This window comes from Oryctolagus cuniculus, chromosome 11, assembly GCF_964237555.1.
Source record: "Oryctolagus cuniculus chromosome 11, mOryCun1.1, whole genome shotgun sequence".
Taxonomy (NCBI): Eukaryota; Metazoa; Chordata; class Mammalia; order Lagomorpha; family Leporidae; genus Oryctolagus; species Oryctolagus cuniculus.
In genome coordinates this window covers 10,287,316-10,304,026 of record NC_091442.1, presented here as the reverse complement: position 1 = coordinate 10,304,026, position 16,711 = coordinate 10,287,316, and the positions used below count along the sequence as shown (strand labels likewise).

General features: G+C 58.5%; 1 protein-coding gene and 1 long non-coding RNA gene across 2 annotated transcripts in view; both read left to right on the top strand.

Moving 5' to 3' along the window:
* The window catches only part of LOC127487350 (uncharacterized), a 1,183,652-nt gene that overhangs the window by 138,697 nt on the left and 1,028,244 nt on the right, over positions 1 to 16,711 (top strand). The gene's annotated exons all lie outside the window — the stretch shown is intronic.
* Positions 1 to 16,711, top strand: part of PTPN1 (protein tyrosine phosphatase non-receptor type 1) — a 60,055-nt gene that overhangs the window by 7,824 nt on the left and 35,520 nt on the right. The window lies entirely within an intron of this gene.

Genomic DNA, 16,711 nt, shown 5'->3' with positions numbered 1-16,711 from the left:
TCTCATGTAGGATGCTGGCATCGCAAGCAGCGTCTTAACCCACTGCACCACAGTGCCAGCCTGGATGCTGGGTTTGAATGGTCCCTTAGGTACCTGCCATAGCCCCATTTCTAAGGAATTCTCAATATCCCTTCACGCCCTGTGAGTTTTTTGTTTAAATCCTAGGTACTTTATTTAGTCTGTTCACACCACAAATAACTCCCAGGGCTGCTACTTTTCCTTGTTTGTCCACCTGCTAGTGAGGATCCTGGTGGGCGCTCAGCGTGTCGCGGCAGAGTGCGCAGTGACGCTCAGTGGGTTCCGTCTCGTCCTTAGTCACTCGTTTCCATCTCTGTGAACTTGAGTCTTCCTCATTAAACTTGCCACAGGACACAGGTGTCCCGAGCGTCCCTGGCAGCCGCTGAAATGCAGCAGACCTAGGAAGCTTGCTTGTCTAAGCCTGGTTTTGCGCATGTTCCACTGCTTGATGGTGACACTTTTGTTTCCCAGCAGGCTTTGCTGCAGGAGATTGCCTTTGTGAGTAGAAAGTGAACAGCATTGGAGGGTGGAGCCGAGCCTGCTGGGTCTTGAGGTGGGGTCTGCGGTGTCCTCTCGCGTCTGCGTCCGTGTGAAGGGCAGGACCCTCAGTCCGAGGAGTGGTGTGCCTTGTACGCAGCACGGGCTGCGCCTCCGTGCTGCTGAGAGGCGGGGCCTGCCGGCCTCGCGCTTCCCTGCGGGCTTGCCTTCACGATGGAGATACTGTGAAGTGAGAGGATCCTTGCGGATCCACGTGGCCTCACCCCTGCAGCTCTGTAGATGCCTTTAATGTTGGCGTTTTGTAGGTGGATCATCAAGACGCGGTAAGAATGTTAGGTTATTTGTGGTTGGAGCTAATTTTAGTCTTGTTCACAGCTTGCTTTACGGCCCTTGCCATTAAAACATGCTTTCTAGAAGGCAGATTTTGAATTTAGGACACAATCTGTATTGTTGGCTACAGTGAGCCAAAAAAAAAAAACCCTACGTCTTTCTGTGCTTTGGAAGTTGGACAGCTTGGAGCGTGGTAACATTACTTCAGAATCATGGACTCTTCCTTAGTCACACTTCTGCTTCTCTAGAAATAAATTCTTTCACAGAGGTTTGGATCTCTTGCCCCTGGCCAGTAGTTAAAGGCATAATTTATTGGAGGGTTTCAAAGAGATGATGACTGGAGCCAGCACTGTGGCGCAGTGGGTGAAGCTGCTGTCTGCAGGGCCAGCGTCCCGGTGAGAGCCGGTTCCAGTCCCAGCTGTTTCTCTTCTGACCGGCTCCCTGCTGTGGCCTGGGAAAGCAGCGAGAGATGGCCCAAGTGCTTGGGCCCCTGCACCCACGTGAGACATGGATGAAGCTCCTATGTTTGGCCTGGCCTAGCCCCAGCTGTTGTGGCCACTGAGGGAATGAACCAGCAGGTGGAAGATCTGTCTGTCCCTCTTTCTCTGTAACCCTGCCTTTCAAATAAGTAAATCCTAACTTTTTTTATGACCAACCACATACCGTAGTGAAGCAGGGGTTTGCTGGGGCTGCGTAGGAGGCATTCCCCAGCCTGCCCCCTTAGTTGACAGGGCATTTTGCTCCAGAGGGCAGGCATCTACCCAAGTACTAGTTAGCTTCACACGGAGCAGTTGTGTTTCAAAGTTTGATTCCTAAGCCGCCCGCTACCCAAAGCCAGGCACCTGGGAAGTCACAGGGTAGCGGGGGCTTGGGAAGCCTGAGTTCAGGTCTTGAGTGTGCCACGGGCTGTTGGAGGGGCCTGGAGGCGTTTCCTACTGGTTCTGTAAGGTGCGCCAGGGACACCAGACAGCCCTGGAGCACGACCCCGCCCTAACATCCACCCACCGGGTCACCATGGAGCCCCATGGCGGGGGTGGTGACCTTTTTGGAAAAATTCAGGCTTTGTGTTTTACTCATGCTGGATTGGGTAGCATTGCTAATCTGAAAGTAGGACAGAATTTAAATCTTATCTGCACTCAAATTTAAATTTAAAAAGTGCGTTATTACGCCCCTGTGAGTCGGAACATCCTGTGAGGGTCCAAGTCAGCTTGCGTTAGAGAGTGACTGCCGCACGCAGGAGCAGTTTCCTCTGAGATCCTTCCTGCGTCTAAAGGGGCTCATCGGGCTCTGTCCATGGACCAGAATCTCCAGGGGGTAAACGCGCAGTCTGCCCGTGCCCGCCCTGGGCCGGGGTAGACCCCACTGAGGGCCTTCTCTGGCCCAAGGCTCTGTGCACAGTGTCTCACGCACAGTCCTGGGGCTGTGCCCAGCAGTTGGGCCGTGGTAGCAGGAAGTGCCTCAGGAGCACATTTGGGTCTTGGAGCCGCTGTCCTCCTCGAGGTTTCCCGACCCAAATCCAGCTGCACGGCAACAGTGGGCCACGCAGACACTCGGCTGACTGCAGCATGTGGCGAGGGAGGGTGCCAAGCCCCCCCCCCCCGACTTCTAGGACACAGCGGAGGCGGGGGGGCTTGTCCTTTTTGACCTTCGCCCACTTTTCTCTCCTTGTAGCAAGATGTCACAAACTGGCCACCCACGGTCATAGTTTGCTTGGTCCACACAGTGCTTTTTTATAAAAAAGTTGACTTTTATGCCATTGTTTCTAAGTCAGGAGAAATCACATCCAAATGTAGACTTGCGACCCCTCTGGAATAGCCTGAAGCTCACCCACCCTGGGCAGGCTGGGCTGGCCGCGCGTGTGGTCTGTCGTTGACCGTGGCCCTCTGTGTGCACTCACTGCCGGGCCCCTGGAGGCTCCTGAGTTTGCAGCCCCCCTTCCTAGAGGGGCTTCCTTTTGAAATTTGATGTGAGTACTCGTTGTAGAGCCAGTGTGAGGTCCAGCCTCGTCAGTGGTTGGTGTGCTTGCTGCTATCCCATAGAATCGAAGCCAAGGAGTCCAGGGTTGATGCCCAGGGAGTGCCCTTGACCGCAGGCCGGAGCTCAGCCAGGCGCCCTTTCTTGTCCCCCTTCCTTCTCCTCTTTAGCGCCCATCTGCTGTTCTGAGGAAGTTAGAAGCCACTGCCTTTTTTTTTTTTTCCCCACCTTGGGCAACTGAGTGTGACCCTATTTTTGCTGCGTGTTGAGTTATTTCCACGAACTGTTTGGCCAACTTAGAAGTTAAATTGGTGAGCCCTCTGGGAATTGATAAAGACTAACATGCCCAAGTGTGCGTACTTGGAGAAATCTGAGAAATAACGTTCTCAGTGCCGCGCCTTCTGCCTTGGTTAGGAATGCCACCTCTTGCCACGTGGTGAGCTCACGGTGAGATGGTTCCTCCGCTCTATCCCTCTCCGTCAAGGGGTGGCATCAGCGATGGCCATGATAAGAAAATAAGTCTGGAGGTTACAAGGACTGTTATTTAAGGTCCCTGTATCCCTGTTTGCCAACAACGGTGCCTGTTGTGCTGTAGGCATGCTTCCCCACTGGTCTGTCTTGAACATCTGTTACTCCATAGTTAGGCTGTATATGACAAATTAGAACAGGCACTAGGTAAGATTCTTTATCATTAGAAAGCAGTGAAGGTCTTTGTCCCAGGTTTTGTACCCCCCTCCCCCAACGCTGAATCCTTAAAGGAGAGAACCAGCTCAGTGTTCTAGCACTGTGCGTCATGTGACGTGAAGGCACAGCTAATTTCTGCTTCTACTGATTTTTGTCTTGTTTGAGAGGCAGAGAGACAGCCACAAGGAGGTCCTGTTCATTCGTTTACTCCCCAGACACCTGCGGTGACTGCAGCTGGACCAGGCCAAAGCCCTGACCCGTCACCGGCCCCTCCCAGGGTCTGCATTAGCCGGAAGCTGGAATGGGGAGCCCTCTAGTGAGGAATGCCAGCTGTGGACTGCGGGCCACATGCCTGTCCCTGTGCTTTTTCCGTGTATGTATCTGAATTTAGACTCAACTACTTGGGGGCTGGCGCTGTGGCAGGTGGCAGGTAAAGCCCCCACCTGCAGTGCCAGCATCCCATATAGGTACCGGTTTGAGTCCCGGCTGCTCCACTTCTGAATCTAGCTCCCTGCTGGTGCACGTGGGAAAGCAGTGGAGGATGGCCCAAGTCTTTGGGCCCCTGCACCTGCGTGGGAGACCTGGAAGAAGCTCCTGGCTTCAGATTGGCCCAGCCCCAACTGTTGTGACTATTTGGGGAATGAACCAGTGAATGGAAGATCTCTCTCTCTCTCTCCCTCTCTCTTTGTGTGTAACTCTACCTTTCAAAATAAACCGTTAAAAATAGTCAACTACTGAAGACCAGTTTCTCCATGAACTGTTTCCTCCATCTGTCATTTGCTCCTCTGCTGTCGCTCCCCCTCTTCGTGGAGGAACGACACAGGACCCTGCGCTGTTCTTTCGTCTGCTCGGCCCTCCCCGGGTTTGCTGCTGGTTCTTCCCGGGTTGGCTACTGTCCCTTCCACCTCCGTGGAAGGGCAGTTCCCCCTGGCCACATTCCCCACTTCCGCAGGGGAGCGGCACACCGCCGGCTGGTTCTCTCGGGGGCTGCACGGGTTCCCTTAGATGTTCCCCATAGATGTTCCCCGTGCATGCCGTCTCTCTCCTCCTTTATAGTCCTCCTCCGCCAATCCCAACTCGGCTGCCCACACGCCGAGTACGCTGCTCTCCAATCAGGAGCAAGTCCTACAGTTTATTGGTTGAACTGGAGGCAGCTGTGCGGAAGCTGTTTACTTCTCTCCCATCGCCATATTGTGGGAGAGCAGATGCATAGAATAAGTCTTAATTCCAGTAACTCAGTCCAGTCCAGATTGCTCCCCACACTCTGCTGTAGAGTGTAACTTTCGGGCGGAGTCCAGCTCGTTCCATCGTTCGGCTGGTGTACACGAGCAGCTGGCTGCTGAGTGCCAGGCTGTGGGCTGGGCAGCGGGCATCAGCGCTGAGAAGACACTCAGGCCTGCCCTGAAGAAGCTTCACAGGGGCTGGCTGGTGCTCTGGCAACACCACCTGCAACTCCGGCATCCCATGTGGGCGCTGGCTCAAGGCCTGGCCACCCCACTTCCCATCCAGCCCTCGCTAATGTGTGTGGGAAAGCAGTAGAAGTCCCTGGGCTGTTGCACCCACGTGCAAGACCGAGATGAAGCTCCTGACTTCTGCCTGGCGCAGTCCCAGCTGTTGCGACCGTTTGGGGAGTGAACCAGTGGGTGCATGTCCCTCTCTGTGTAACTCTCCCTTTCAAATAAGATAAATAAAATTAAGCTTAGTAGTCCATCTATGTAACTCTCCCTTTCAAATAAGATAAATAAAATTAAGAAGCTTAGTAGTCCAGCTGACCAAGCTGCTGGGTAGAGCTGATGCCAGTTGGGAGTGGCGCGGCTCTCCCAGGCCTAGGATTGGAAGCAGCCCCAGCAGAGGGGTGGTTCCTAAAGGCAGTCTCGGCAGGTCTGAAGGGCAGGGAGGGGCGAGAGCGGTGGTTTCTGGTCCCTAGTGTGGGGTCTACTCCTCGCCCTCTCTGTCCGGCTCGGTGTCATTGTCGTGGTTCACCGTCTCCTCTCTGGCCGAGCATCCTTTCTCCTCTGCCCCCAGTTCCTGTGCACGTGTTCTCACAATGTGTGGCCATTCCCTCCCTTCCCTTGTATCTTTTCCCTCTGCCATCACCTCTGTCGTCCCCTCTCACTTTGACCACTAGAAACAGTTCTGAAGCCTTCTAATGGAGTGGCATAGGTCGTGGCCTTGACCTCGTGACCTCATGCCGCTGTGTAGCAAGGGCAACCTTACCTTGTCATTGCCAGCCCTGGAGCACAGGTGACGGTGCGTGGTGCCTGGTAGGCAGGCGGTACAGTCATTGAAACGGAGCAGTGACTTTCGTCTAAGCCTGGATGCAGACAGACTTCAGTCTATGAAAGCAGACTTGGCATCTATTTTAATCTGGAAAGATTTTTTGAAGGAATCTTTTAATTCCAGTCTGCCTCAGTAAGAACAAGCTGAAAATACGTGGCGAGAGGTCTGCGCTGACACTGGGGGCGGGGGGGGGGGGGTCTCGTTTGTTCCTTGTGAATTTTATGGGATATTTGTAATGGTGCTGGCTGGTTTATCCCATTATGTGGTCTGTTTATTAACAGCTCTCAGCACACCGATGGTTTGGTTTGAGTGACTCCTTCAGGCTGAGCACCTTGTAAAATAACTGCTGGTCATCACCTTCCTTGTAAACGGCGGAGATGGCTCTTGATTTTAGGCATTTTAACACTTCAGCTATTACAAGTTTTGAGACATTGATGGTTAAATGCAAGAACTGTCTTCCTGGGTAGTCCTGAATGACTTACCGACTGCTGCCTATTGTGCGCTTACATGTTTGTTAAGCTCTCCTTGCTGTGTAGAAGCAGTCAGAAGTAGGTGAGCATAAGGCAATAAAGCATGAAAACCTCTGTCCGTCGTTCCTTCTGTTTCCAGATGTGACGGTGATGTGCCGGAAGAGGTTCTTGGAGAGCTGTGCCTAGTCCTCGCCGGAGGATCTGGAAGAGGGCGGGCTTCCCTCGGCTGTGCCAGGACAGAGACAGCGCAAAGCACGCCTGCGCCAGGGCACCTTTCTCGGCTGGCGGGAAGGAGGTGGGGAAGTGGTTTCCCCTCCTTGCTGCGGTTGCAGTCACTGGTGTGTTGCTGTGGGCCTCGCAGAACCTGCCTGCAGGGGTAGCTGTGTGGGGTGGGAAGTGGTCACTCACGGCCTCTTGGCGGGGTCACAGCAGTGTGGCGGTTCCGTGGCCACACTCTGCAAGGGAGGCCCCAGCTGCAAGGAGGGGACGCATTTGAGAAAAGCACCCTGGACTGAACCCCAGACGCGGGGCCAGGCCCCCAGTTGGCCATGCTTTGTCTGCCGAGTGGCTGAGGAGGATAAACATTTGGGGTGCTGGGACTTAGAGGAGCGAGCGACATAGAGGAGTGTGTGTGTGTGTGTGTGTGTGTATGGGTGTCAGAGGGTGCCATCAAGCTTTCCTAGTCAATAAACTGCCGCTCTGAGGAACCGTTTGCCCCTCGGGCCCTGCTAGTGTGTTACTGACGGGCATCACCCGCTGCTCCTCTTGGTGTACCCGGCTGGCCGCCTGGCCCTCCGTTCCCAGGCTGCTGCGCCCCTGGCCGTGTCTGGGGGCTCTCCACACAGCTCACCTCGTCGCCTGGGGCCTCTCGGCCTCTCCTCCTGCCTGCCGGCCCCTCCCTGACCCCTGAGCTCCCCTCTGCTCCTGACATGCTGTGGAACTCGGACCTGCTGCTGCCCGGCCCAGCCTCCGGTGCTCCCCGGTCCCACACTCGGCTGATTGCCCTCCCCAGGCTTCTCTGCTCCGTCCCTCCCTGTCTTTCCCTGTCCTCACTGCCCTCCTCGCCACCTCACGGCAAGATCAAGAGGGAGACACGCACGTGCTGTGTGCCCTGTAGCCTTTGCCCATTTCCTCACGCCCGCACCCCACCACCTGTAGCCGGGCCGCGCCAGCTGCCTGCCCGCACTCCTGCTGCGGAGGGAACCTCCTGGCGCTGCCGACGGAGCCACTGAGATCCGGTCTTGCACCACGAGTCTGCCTCCCACTCGGTGTCAGGCTCTGTCTCCCTCAGCTTCCGGCACAGGCCTGGAGCAGATCTGCCCTCCTTCCCCTGCGTCTGGGAAGAGAAAGGGCCCTCACAGCAGTCTGAGCGTGCCCGGGGAAGGCGTCCCACCCTGGTGTGAGCGTGCCCGTGGGAGGCGTCCCGCCCTGGTGTGAGCGTGCCCAGGGAAGGCGTCCCGCCCTGGTGTGAGCGTGCCCGTGGAAGGCGTCCCGCCCTGGTGTGAGCGTGCCCGGGGAAGGCGTCCCGCCCTGGTGTGCACGTGCCCAGGGAAGGCGTCCCGCCCTGGTGTGAGCGTGCCCGGGGGAGGCGTCCCGCCCGGTGTGAGCGTGCCCAGGGAAGGCGTCCCGCCCTGGTGTGCACGTGCCCGGGGAAGGCGTCCCGCCCTGGTGTGAGCGTGCCCGTGGGAGGCGTCCCGCCCTGGTGTGCACGTGCCCAGGGAAGGCGTCCCGCCCTGGTGTGAGCGTGCCCAGGGAAGGCGTCCCGCCCTGGTGTGCACGTGCCTGGGGAAGGCGTCCCGCCCTGGTGTGAGCGTGCCCGTGGGAGGCATCCCGCCCTGGTGTGAGCGTGCCCGGGGGAGGCGTCCCGCCCTGGTGTGAGCGTGCCCGGGGGAGGCGTCCCGCCCGGTGTGAGCGTGCCCGGGGAAGGCGTCCCGCCCTGGTGTGAGCGTGCCCGTGGGAGGCGTCCCGCCCTGGTGTGCACGTGCCCAGGGAAGGCGTCCCGCCCTGGTGTGAGCGTGCCCGTGGGAGGCGTCCCGCCCTGGTGTGCACGTGCCCAGGGAAGGCGTCCCGCCCTGGTGTGAGCGTGCCCGGGGGAGGCGTCCCGCCCTGGTGTGAGCGTGCCCGGGGAAGGCGTCCCACCCTGGTGTGCACGTGCCTGGGGAAGGCGTCCCGCCCTGGTGTGAGCGTGCCCGTGGGAGGCATCCCGCCCTGGTGTGAGCGTGCCCGGGGGAGGCGTCCCGCCCTGGTGTGAGCGTGCCCGGGGGAGGCGTCCCGCCCGGTGTGAGCGTGCCCGGGGAAGGCGTCCCGCCCTGGTGTGAGCGTGCCCGTGGGAGGCGTCCCGCCCTGGTGTGCACGTGCCCAGGGAAGGCGTCCCGCCCTGGTGTGAGCGTGCCCGGGGGAGGCGTCCCGCCCTGGTGTGAGCGTGCCCGGGGAAGGCGTCCCGCCCTGGTGTGCACGTGCCCGGGGAAGGCGTCCCGCCATGGTGTGAGCGTGCCTGGGGAAGGCGTCCCGCCCTGGTGTGAGCGTGCCCGTGGAAGGCGTCCCACCCTGGTGTGAGCGTGCCCGGGGAAGGCATCCCACCCTGGTGTGAGCGTGCCCGTGGGAGGCGTCCCGCCCTGGTGTGCACGTGCCCGGGGGAGGCGTCCCGCCCTGGTGTGAGCGTGCCCGTGGGAGGCGTCCCGCCCTGGTGTGAGCGTGCCCGTGGGAGGCGTCCCGCCCTGGTGTGAGCGTGCCCGGGGGAGGTGTCCCGCCCTGGTGTGAGCGTGCCTGTGGGAGGTGTCCCGCCCTGGTGTGCACGTGCCCGGGGAAGGCGTCCCACCCTGGTGTGAGCGTGCCCGGGGGAGGTGTCCCGCCCTGGTGTGCACGTGCCCGGGGAAGGCGTTCCACTCTGGTGTGAGCGTGCCCAGGGAAGGCGTCCCGCCCTGGTGTGAGCGTGCCCGTGGGAGGCGTCCCGCCCTGGTGTGAGCGTGCCCGTGGGAGGCGTCCCGCCCTGGTGTGAGCGTGCCCGTGGGAGGTGTCCCGCCCTGGTGTGAGCGTGCCCGTGGGAGGCGTCCCGCCCTGACGGCTGACGGCTGGTGGTGGTCTCTGCGCTCCCTTGCCTGCTCAGGCCTGCTGCGCTCCTTCCCGACTCCCTCCAGCCCTGCTCAGGAGGTCTTTGTGCCGTGGGTCACCTCCCAGTCACCTTGACCTGTGCCAGCTGGACCTTGCTGAGCTGCTGAAAGAATTCTGTCCTGCTTGGTTTGGGTTTTCCATTTGAAAGGCAGAGCTACAGAGAGAAAGATCTTCTATCTGCTGGTTCACTGCCCAAATGGCGTCAGTGGCCAGAGCTGTGTGGATCACGGTGGGTCCCTCCCTCCAGGGCCTGGAGTGCACTTGGGCTCCCTTGTGGTGGGCTGAGCCTTGATGGGGGACGGAAGTCAGTGTCATCTACACTCAGTCCTTGTCCTCATGAGGCCCTGCCAGTGGGTCCTGCTTCCTGCCCTGCACAGGCCCCCTGCTCGGAGGGGCTGTGGTTGACTGGTCTTGTGTTCCAGTGGACTGGCCAAGTAGGAGAGAGGTCAGTGGGCTGAGTGCCTCCCTCCTTCAGCCTCACAGTCCTGGTAGCTGGGACTGACCAGTGCCGACAGGAAGGAGAAGCATTTATTAAAAGCCAGAGAGTTGTCAGCTTGCAGGAAGCTGAGCTCTTGTTAGCATATGATTTTGTGGTTGATCTGGTCGTCCTCTTATAAAAATAAACAGCTAGATGCAAGTGGGAGGGCCGTGCTGGTCTGAAAGCTGGGGCGTTTTCCTAAGGAATTTGCCTTCAGAGCTCCATTTGTTGGGAGTTTCCCGAGATGTTGATCTTGAGTTCCCAGCAAAAGTTCTGGGCAGGTGGAACATGTGCATCTGAAACGGAATCATTGTTGGTCTTTACCGTTTATCTGAGTCGATTGTACTTGGGTGAGCCCTGAAGATGATTCCATTGTTTGGGGGCCTCAGCTCCTCTCTTGTGGCCCCCATGGATTGGCGTTTGAATAGAGAAAGAGAGGGGGTATAAAGATAAATCGAAGAGGCTGTCTGATGGGTGAGCTGGGCGTTGGAGCCCAGTGTCCTGTCTCTGCCTGGTGAGCTGGGCGTTGGAGCCGGATGTCCTGTCCCTGCCGGGTGAGCTGGGTGTTGGAGCCCGGTGTCCTGTCCCTGCCGGGTGAGCTGGGCGTTGGAGCCTGGCGTCCTGTCTCTGCCTGGTGAGCTGGGCGTTGGAGCCCGGCGTCCTGTCTCTGCCGGGTAAGCTGGGCGTTGGAGCCGGATGTCCTGTCCCTGCCGGGTGAGCTGGGTGTTGGCGCCGGATGTCCTGTCCCTGCCTGGTGAGCTGGGTGTTGGAGTCCGGCATCCTGTCCCTGCCTGGTGAGCTGGGTGTTGGCGCCGGATGTCCTGTCCCTGCCTGGTGAGCTGGGTGTTGGAGCCCGGCATCCTGTCCCTGCCGGGTGAGCTGGGTGTTGGCGCCGGATGTCCTGTCCCTGCCTGGTGAGCTGGGTGTTGGAGCCGGATGTCCTGTCCCTGCCGGGTGAGCTGGGTGTTGGCGCCGGATGTCCTGTCCCTGCCGGGTGAGCTGGGCGTTGGAGCCCGGCGTCCTTTCCCTGCCAGGTGAGCTGGGCGTTGGAGCCCGGCATCCTGTCCCTGCCTGGTGAGCTGGGCGTTGGAGCCCGGCGTCCTGTCCCTGCCTGGTGAGCTGGGCATTGGAGCCGGAGGTCCTGTTCCTGCCAGGTGAGCTGGGCGTTAGAGCCCGGTGTCCTGTCCCTGCCTGGTGAGCTGGGCGTTGGAGCCGGATGTCCTGTCCCTGCCAGGTGAGCTGGGCATTGGAGCCGGATGTCCTGTCCCTGCCTGGTGAGCTGGGCGTTGGAGCCGGATGTCCTGTCCCTGCCAGGTGAGCTGGGCATTGGAGCCGGATGTCCTGTCCCTGCCTGGTGAGCTGGGCGTTGGAGCCGGATGTCCTGTCCCTGCCAGGTGAGCTGGGCGTTGGAGCCCGGCGTCCTGTCCCTGCCGGGTGAGCTGGGCGTTGGAGCCGGATGTCCTGTCCCTGCCGGGTGAGCTGGGCGTTGGAGCCGGATGTCCTTTGGAAGCAGGGGTCTGTACGGCTGGTTTGGCTTCATGTCGTATTAGCTTTTTTTAGGTTTATCTTTTTAACTGGAATTTTGTGTGAATGTAATTCGGTTTAGAACGAAAGCACTTCATCTCACAATCTGCAGAGCACCCTCCCCTGTTTTAACTGGGAGAGGCCCGTTAGGAGCTGGGCGGGGACTGATGCTAGGGTGCAGGGGGCACCGAGCAGCCCAGCACCCTTTGCTCCTCCGACCAACCGCCTTTTCTCTGCATTGCTGGACTTAAGGGAACAGAGGGTCCCTCCATGGACCCCTCACTCCCTGGCCTGACTTCTAACCCAACTGAAGGGCAGGGGGAACGAGGCGGAAATCTGTTGGCAGGAGTTCTGCAAAAGATGTCACCTGTCGTGGGACAGGTGGAAGTGGACGGCGTTGGCGTCCAGGCGGGCCCCGTGGTAGCCTGTGTGTGGCTGAGTCCCTGCCCACTCTGCCTCATCCTTGCCTCCTTCCTCTCCAGCCTTCCCTCCCCCACCCCCACGACCACCACAGCTCCCAGTAGCAATCACTGACCTGGGGGAGCTTCCCTCCAAGGTACTGCGTGTGTGGTGTGCGGTGTTGGCGCTCCACACGCACCGTGCGAGGCGGGACTGCGGGCGAGCAGCAACCTGCGTCTGGCACCTGTCTGCTCTGTGCTAGGGACGTGTGCTGCCAGCAGCGCCAGCTGAGCAGGTTGGAGGGAAGTTAAAAAGCAGCTACAAAGCACTACGACAGATTGTCAAACAGCACAGCGTCCTTTTGCAACAAAATCAGGACATCTGTTGTTCGTGCTTGAACATCCTTGGGTAATCTGTAAATCAAGAGTCTTTGAGTAAAAGCCGTGGCCAGTCCGAAGTGCCGTGGAGTAGCTGGCTAGTGAGACTCGAAGCTGGTGCCTTATGGAGTGTCCCTCTGACTCTTTCTTGGGTCAGCTCACAGAACCATGTTCAGATGGACTTTTCTTGGCTGCCATGGAGTCAGGGTGGTAACTGTTACCGGAGAAGCAAGGGTTCTTCGCGCAAGAAAGAATTCAGGCGTGAGACAGTAGTGGAAAGCAACATAGCAAGGCTTATTAGGGCAGGGACATCCGTAGGAACGGCTGGGCACCTCTCCAGACAGGACCTGAGAGAGCGCCTAGTCACTCAGACTGGGGGAGAGCGGGGTTACATGGTTGAGTGGAGAGAGTACACCTGGGCAGGCGAGGCGGGCGGCTCAGCCGAGAGGCAGAGGGCTGAGCGCGCAGTCCGGTTGAGGCCGGGGGTTTTTAAGGGGATGGGTCTTGCCTTCCGCCTCTTCTCCTCTTGGAACAAAGGACTTCTTGGATGTAAATATGAAAAATTCCTCTCTGACTTTGAGTTTCCCCCTGAAGTTATCAGACAGGGGAAGCCTGGCTGGCATTGCCCTCCCCCCCCCCCCCCCCCAGAGGAAGGATGGTTATCAGTAGAAGGGGCAGGACGACGTTTGAAGTGCAGATACTGGGCTGCACCTGGAAGGTTGTCAGGATGACTTTGAGGTGCAGATGCTGGACCTGGATGTCAGTGCCTTAGGCCTTTGTCACACACACATAAGTTCATTTCCTTTTTTTTTTGGACAGGCAGAGTGGACAGTGAGAGACAGAGAAAGGTCTTCCTTTGCCGTTGGTTCACCCTCCAATGGCCGCCGCGACCAGCACACCGCGCTGATCCGAAGGCAGGAGCCAGGTGCTTCTCCTGGTCTCCATGGGGTGCAGGGCCCAAGCACTTGGGCCATCCTCCACTGCACTCCCTGGCCACAGCAGAGAGCTGGCCTGAAGAGGGGCAACCGGGACAGAATCCGGTGCCCCGACCGGGACTAGAACCCGGTGTGCCAGCGCCACAAGGCGGGGGATTAGCCTAGTGAGCTGCAGCGCCGGCAGGTTTTTCTGACGCCTGTGATTTCGGAGTGCAGGCCGGATGCCACGGAGCCGGGATTGGATCGGAGCTCTGAGGAGCCAGGGGGACAGGGAGCAGGGACAGGTAGCTCCTGGGGCACTTCCCAGGCCTGGCTGTCTTCTGGCCCCAGGCCTGGGCCTGTTGGGTCCCTTGGTTACCGTGTTTTGCTTTGCACCAGGGATTGTTGCTCTGGTCTACAACTGAATATCCCATGGGAGCCTCCTGTTTTTGAAATGAGTAGTCTTTTTGTGATGTTTCAGTTAATTTCTAGTCTAAATGTTGTGGCAGAGTAACTTGTGCCGGGAGGAGTTAGCGTGTCCCGGATGACATCCTGTCAACGGTCCCTGGGTCGCAGTCGCATTTCCCTCGATGTGTATCGCGTTGCAGAGAACAGCAGCTCTCCCAGTTCTCGTGGCTTCCTTCAGAGTCCAGGATGTCTGCAGCCTGGAGACAGATAAACCTCGGGAGGGAAGCTCAGGGGTCCCTCGGGACTCCGCCCGTGGCTTACGTGGTGCAGAGGAGAGGCAAGGGCCCGCAGCGTGGGACAGTCGCCACGAGGGCAGCCTACCGCTGGGTGCCGGCGGGCCTGAGCTCCCTGCTTGTTCCCGGGAGCTTTCCAGCCCTGACTTGGCGCCTCTCCTGCCCTTCAGCAGGAGGGGACACCTCTGCCCCACCTTCCCCTGAAAGGAAGACTTCCTGTAGCCCTGGCGAGAGCTGGCGTCGCGTCCGGGGCAGCGTCTGGGTGGTGGGTCAGGGCTGCCTGGGCCTGCAGGTGGCCTGGTGTGGCGGGAAGTTGCTGGGTTCCCACCCCACCCCCACCCCCACCCCCACTCTTCATGAGAAGCACAGAAGGGGTGCAGGTGGTCTGGCCCTAGAAGCTGTCGTATTAAGCGGCACTTTCTGCTTTTAGTAAATTTTATTCAAATGAGGCTTTATTTTTTGCTTTCAGCAAATTTTATCCAAATGAGGCTAAGTTTCTCTTTCTGACTTACTGGCAGTTCTTCTGAAAAATGTCTAGTTATTTTTGCCAGAAAATCACCCAAGTATTTAAGCTTTTTTTTTTTTTTTTTTTACCTGTGAAACTGTCTCTTAAAATACATTAAAGCCAGTTACCAGTGAGACTTCTGTATTCCCTGGTGTGTTATTGTTACGTGAGATGGGTTCTGTGTTTCCTGGTGTGTTATTGTTACGTGAGATGGGTTCTGTGTTTCCTGGTGTGTTATTGTTACATGAGATGGGTTTCTGTTGCTTTGGGGGCATATTTTGTAACGTGGAAGGCTGCTGCACCTGTCCTGTAAGCTTGATCTTGGCTTTGACCGGGGGGCTTTTTTTCTGGTGCTGGGGGCTGTGGTGAGAAGTGGACTGGGTGACCATCGAGTCGGTGGCTGACGTGTGCACTTTGCTACCTGTGTCTGTCCTCAGTCTCAGTAACTGAAACCTACAGGGATCCTCCGCTCTTCACCTGTGCTCACCGCCAGCTGATTACCGTCCCCGGCTTGGCTCCAGGAGTGGCCGTTCTGGCCTCTTTCCGTTTGCCCGGGCCTTGGTTCAGGTCCTCCTTGTCTAGCCTCGCCGTCGCCGCTGCTGGTTCAGGCTCTGATGCAGGGGCATCACGTGTCACGGTCCTGTTGAACCCTTCCTCTGGCTGTCTGGTGCTGGCTCTCTCCAGAGGGGGCGGCCTGCCCAGCAGTCCTGCCGCCTCCCTGCCATCAGCACCACGTGCGCGCCGGCGCCTGCTCAGCCCTGGCACCGAGCTGTGGCACTGAGCTGACCTTTCTATCCAACCCCTCCCTCCCTTGTACTCTGGGGAACGCTTTATTACGAACGGTCTCTGTGGCTTCTGAATGTGCTAACTTTGATCCAAATGAGGACTCCATCTGTCTAGCGGAAACGTAGGATTTGGTGACAGAAGCAAAAAAACCAGCAAAGCCCTGGAGAGTAGCTCGGTGCCTGACAGTCGCAGCGGCTCTCGGCACTCGATGTCAGTCTTCATAAGCGGATCTTTTTGTTCGGCTCTTGCATTTGACTTCTTAGCTAGAATGTAGCCCTGTCGGAGTGGGGTTCTCACCCCCACAGGGCGGTGTCTGGCCTGGGCGTGGCCCCCTTAGTTACGCTGTGAGCAGTGCCCTCTTGTCACCCCGCCCTCTTTCCCGGAAAGAGAGAGAGAGAAATTCCCTTAAATACCACGCTGCTCCTATCAGCCAGCCTTGACAGCTCTAGGGGAAGTGAGGCTGCGGGTGAAGAGAGATTTCTGGGGGTTCCAGGACCCGAGGCGTGGATGCTGGCAGTGTGAGGCGTCGGCCCACGGTTGACTTAAGTTGCGGGCACTTCTCTGCTTCCGGCTGCTCAGACGATGGGCCATCTAAGTCCTCAGGCGTGTTCGAGGGGGGAAGTACAGACCTCCCGCGCCTAAGGGGGTCTCCCCAGGAACCTGTCAGTCACCAGTCCCCGTGAAGGGAGTCGGGGAGCGCAGCGCAGCTCTGGCGTGAGGGCAGGTGCGTGCCCTGTGCTGCTTGGCAACACGTGCCTGTCCGGATGTCCTGTGGTCGTGGGAGAGACCTAGAGCCGCCACGGGGAGGAGCGGTTTTCACTGTGGAGGCAACATTGGGAAAGAGAAACTGCAGCCTTGGAGTGAGGCTGGGGCAGGCACTGCTGAGCACAGGAGACGGTGCGGGCAAGCTGTGCAGTGAACCAGGGCTACCTGTGTGTAAACAAGCAATACAAATGGGTCACTTAGGTGCAGGTGTTTAGAGAACAGCGTGGAGGAGGGGACATGGCTCGGCGGGTGGAAGCTGCGTTTGGTGTGTGTGTAGGGCCTGCGGTCGTGTTAGCTTTCAAGGAGGATTCTGGCCGTTTGGGAACATTGGTGTTTGCTGCTGCTTGCTTCTTACGATGCCATCGTTCTGTGCTCCCCGTTCCTCGGATCTGGCTGTGGCCGCGATTCCCTGCCGCGCGCAGTACTGAAGTCAGCTGGTTGTCATTTCGTCCCCACCCCTTAGAGCCTGATTTGAAATATTCTCGGTGGACCTCGAACAGCAGCTAGTGAAGGGATTCTGCCTTTCAGAAACGCGCCTGGGCCTCCCAGCCCCTCCTTCTTGTAGCTAGATCTCCATCAGAACTGCTAGCCAGACTGGCGTGTCGTCACCTTGATGGCCACGCTTTGGCCTTGGACCTGCTAGTACGGGGTAATGCTCCCCGTAAACCCTGGCTTCCCTGGCCATGGCGGTTGCCTGGAGCGCCTTCCGTCCTGCACTGCTCGGAAGGGGTTTGTGGAAACCACGCTCTGTGAATTCGCGGTGCTCTGCGGTCTTTAGTCTGCCTGCCCCTGGATCCCATTGCCCTCCCCTGGTGACCTGAATGAGTTACAGCCTCGTCTTCTCGTGGAAGCCGGGCTGGTGGTGTCGGGTGCACTGCTCTCCTGCGCGCGTTATTT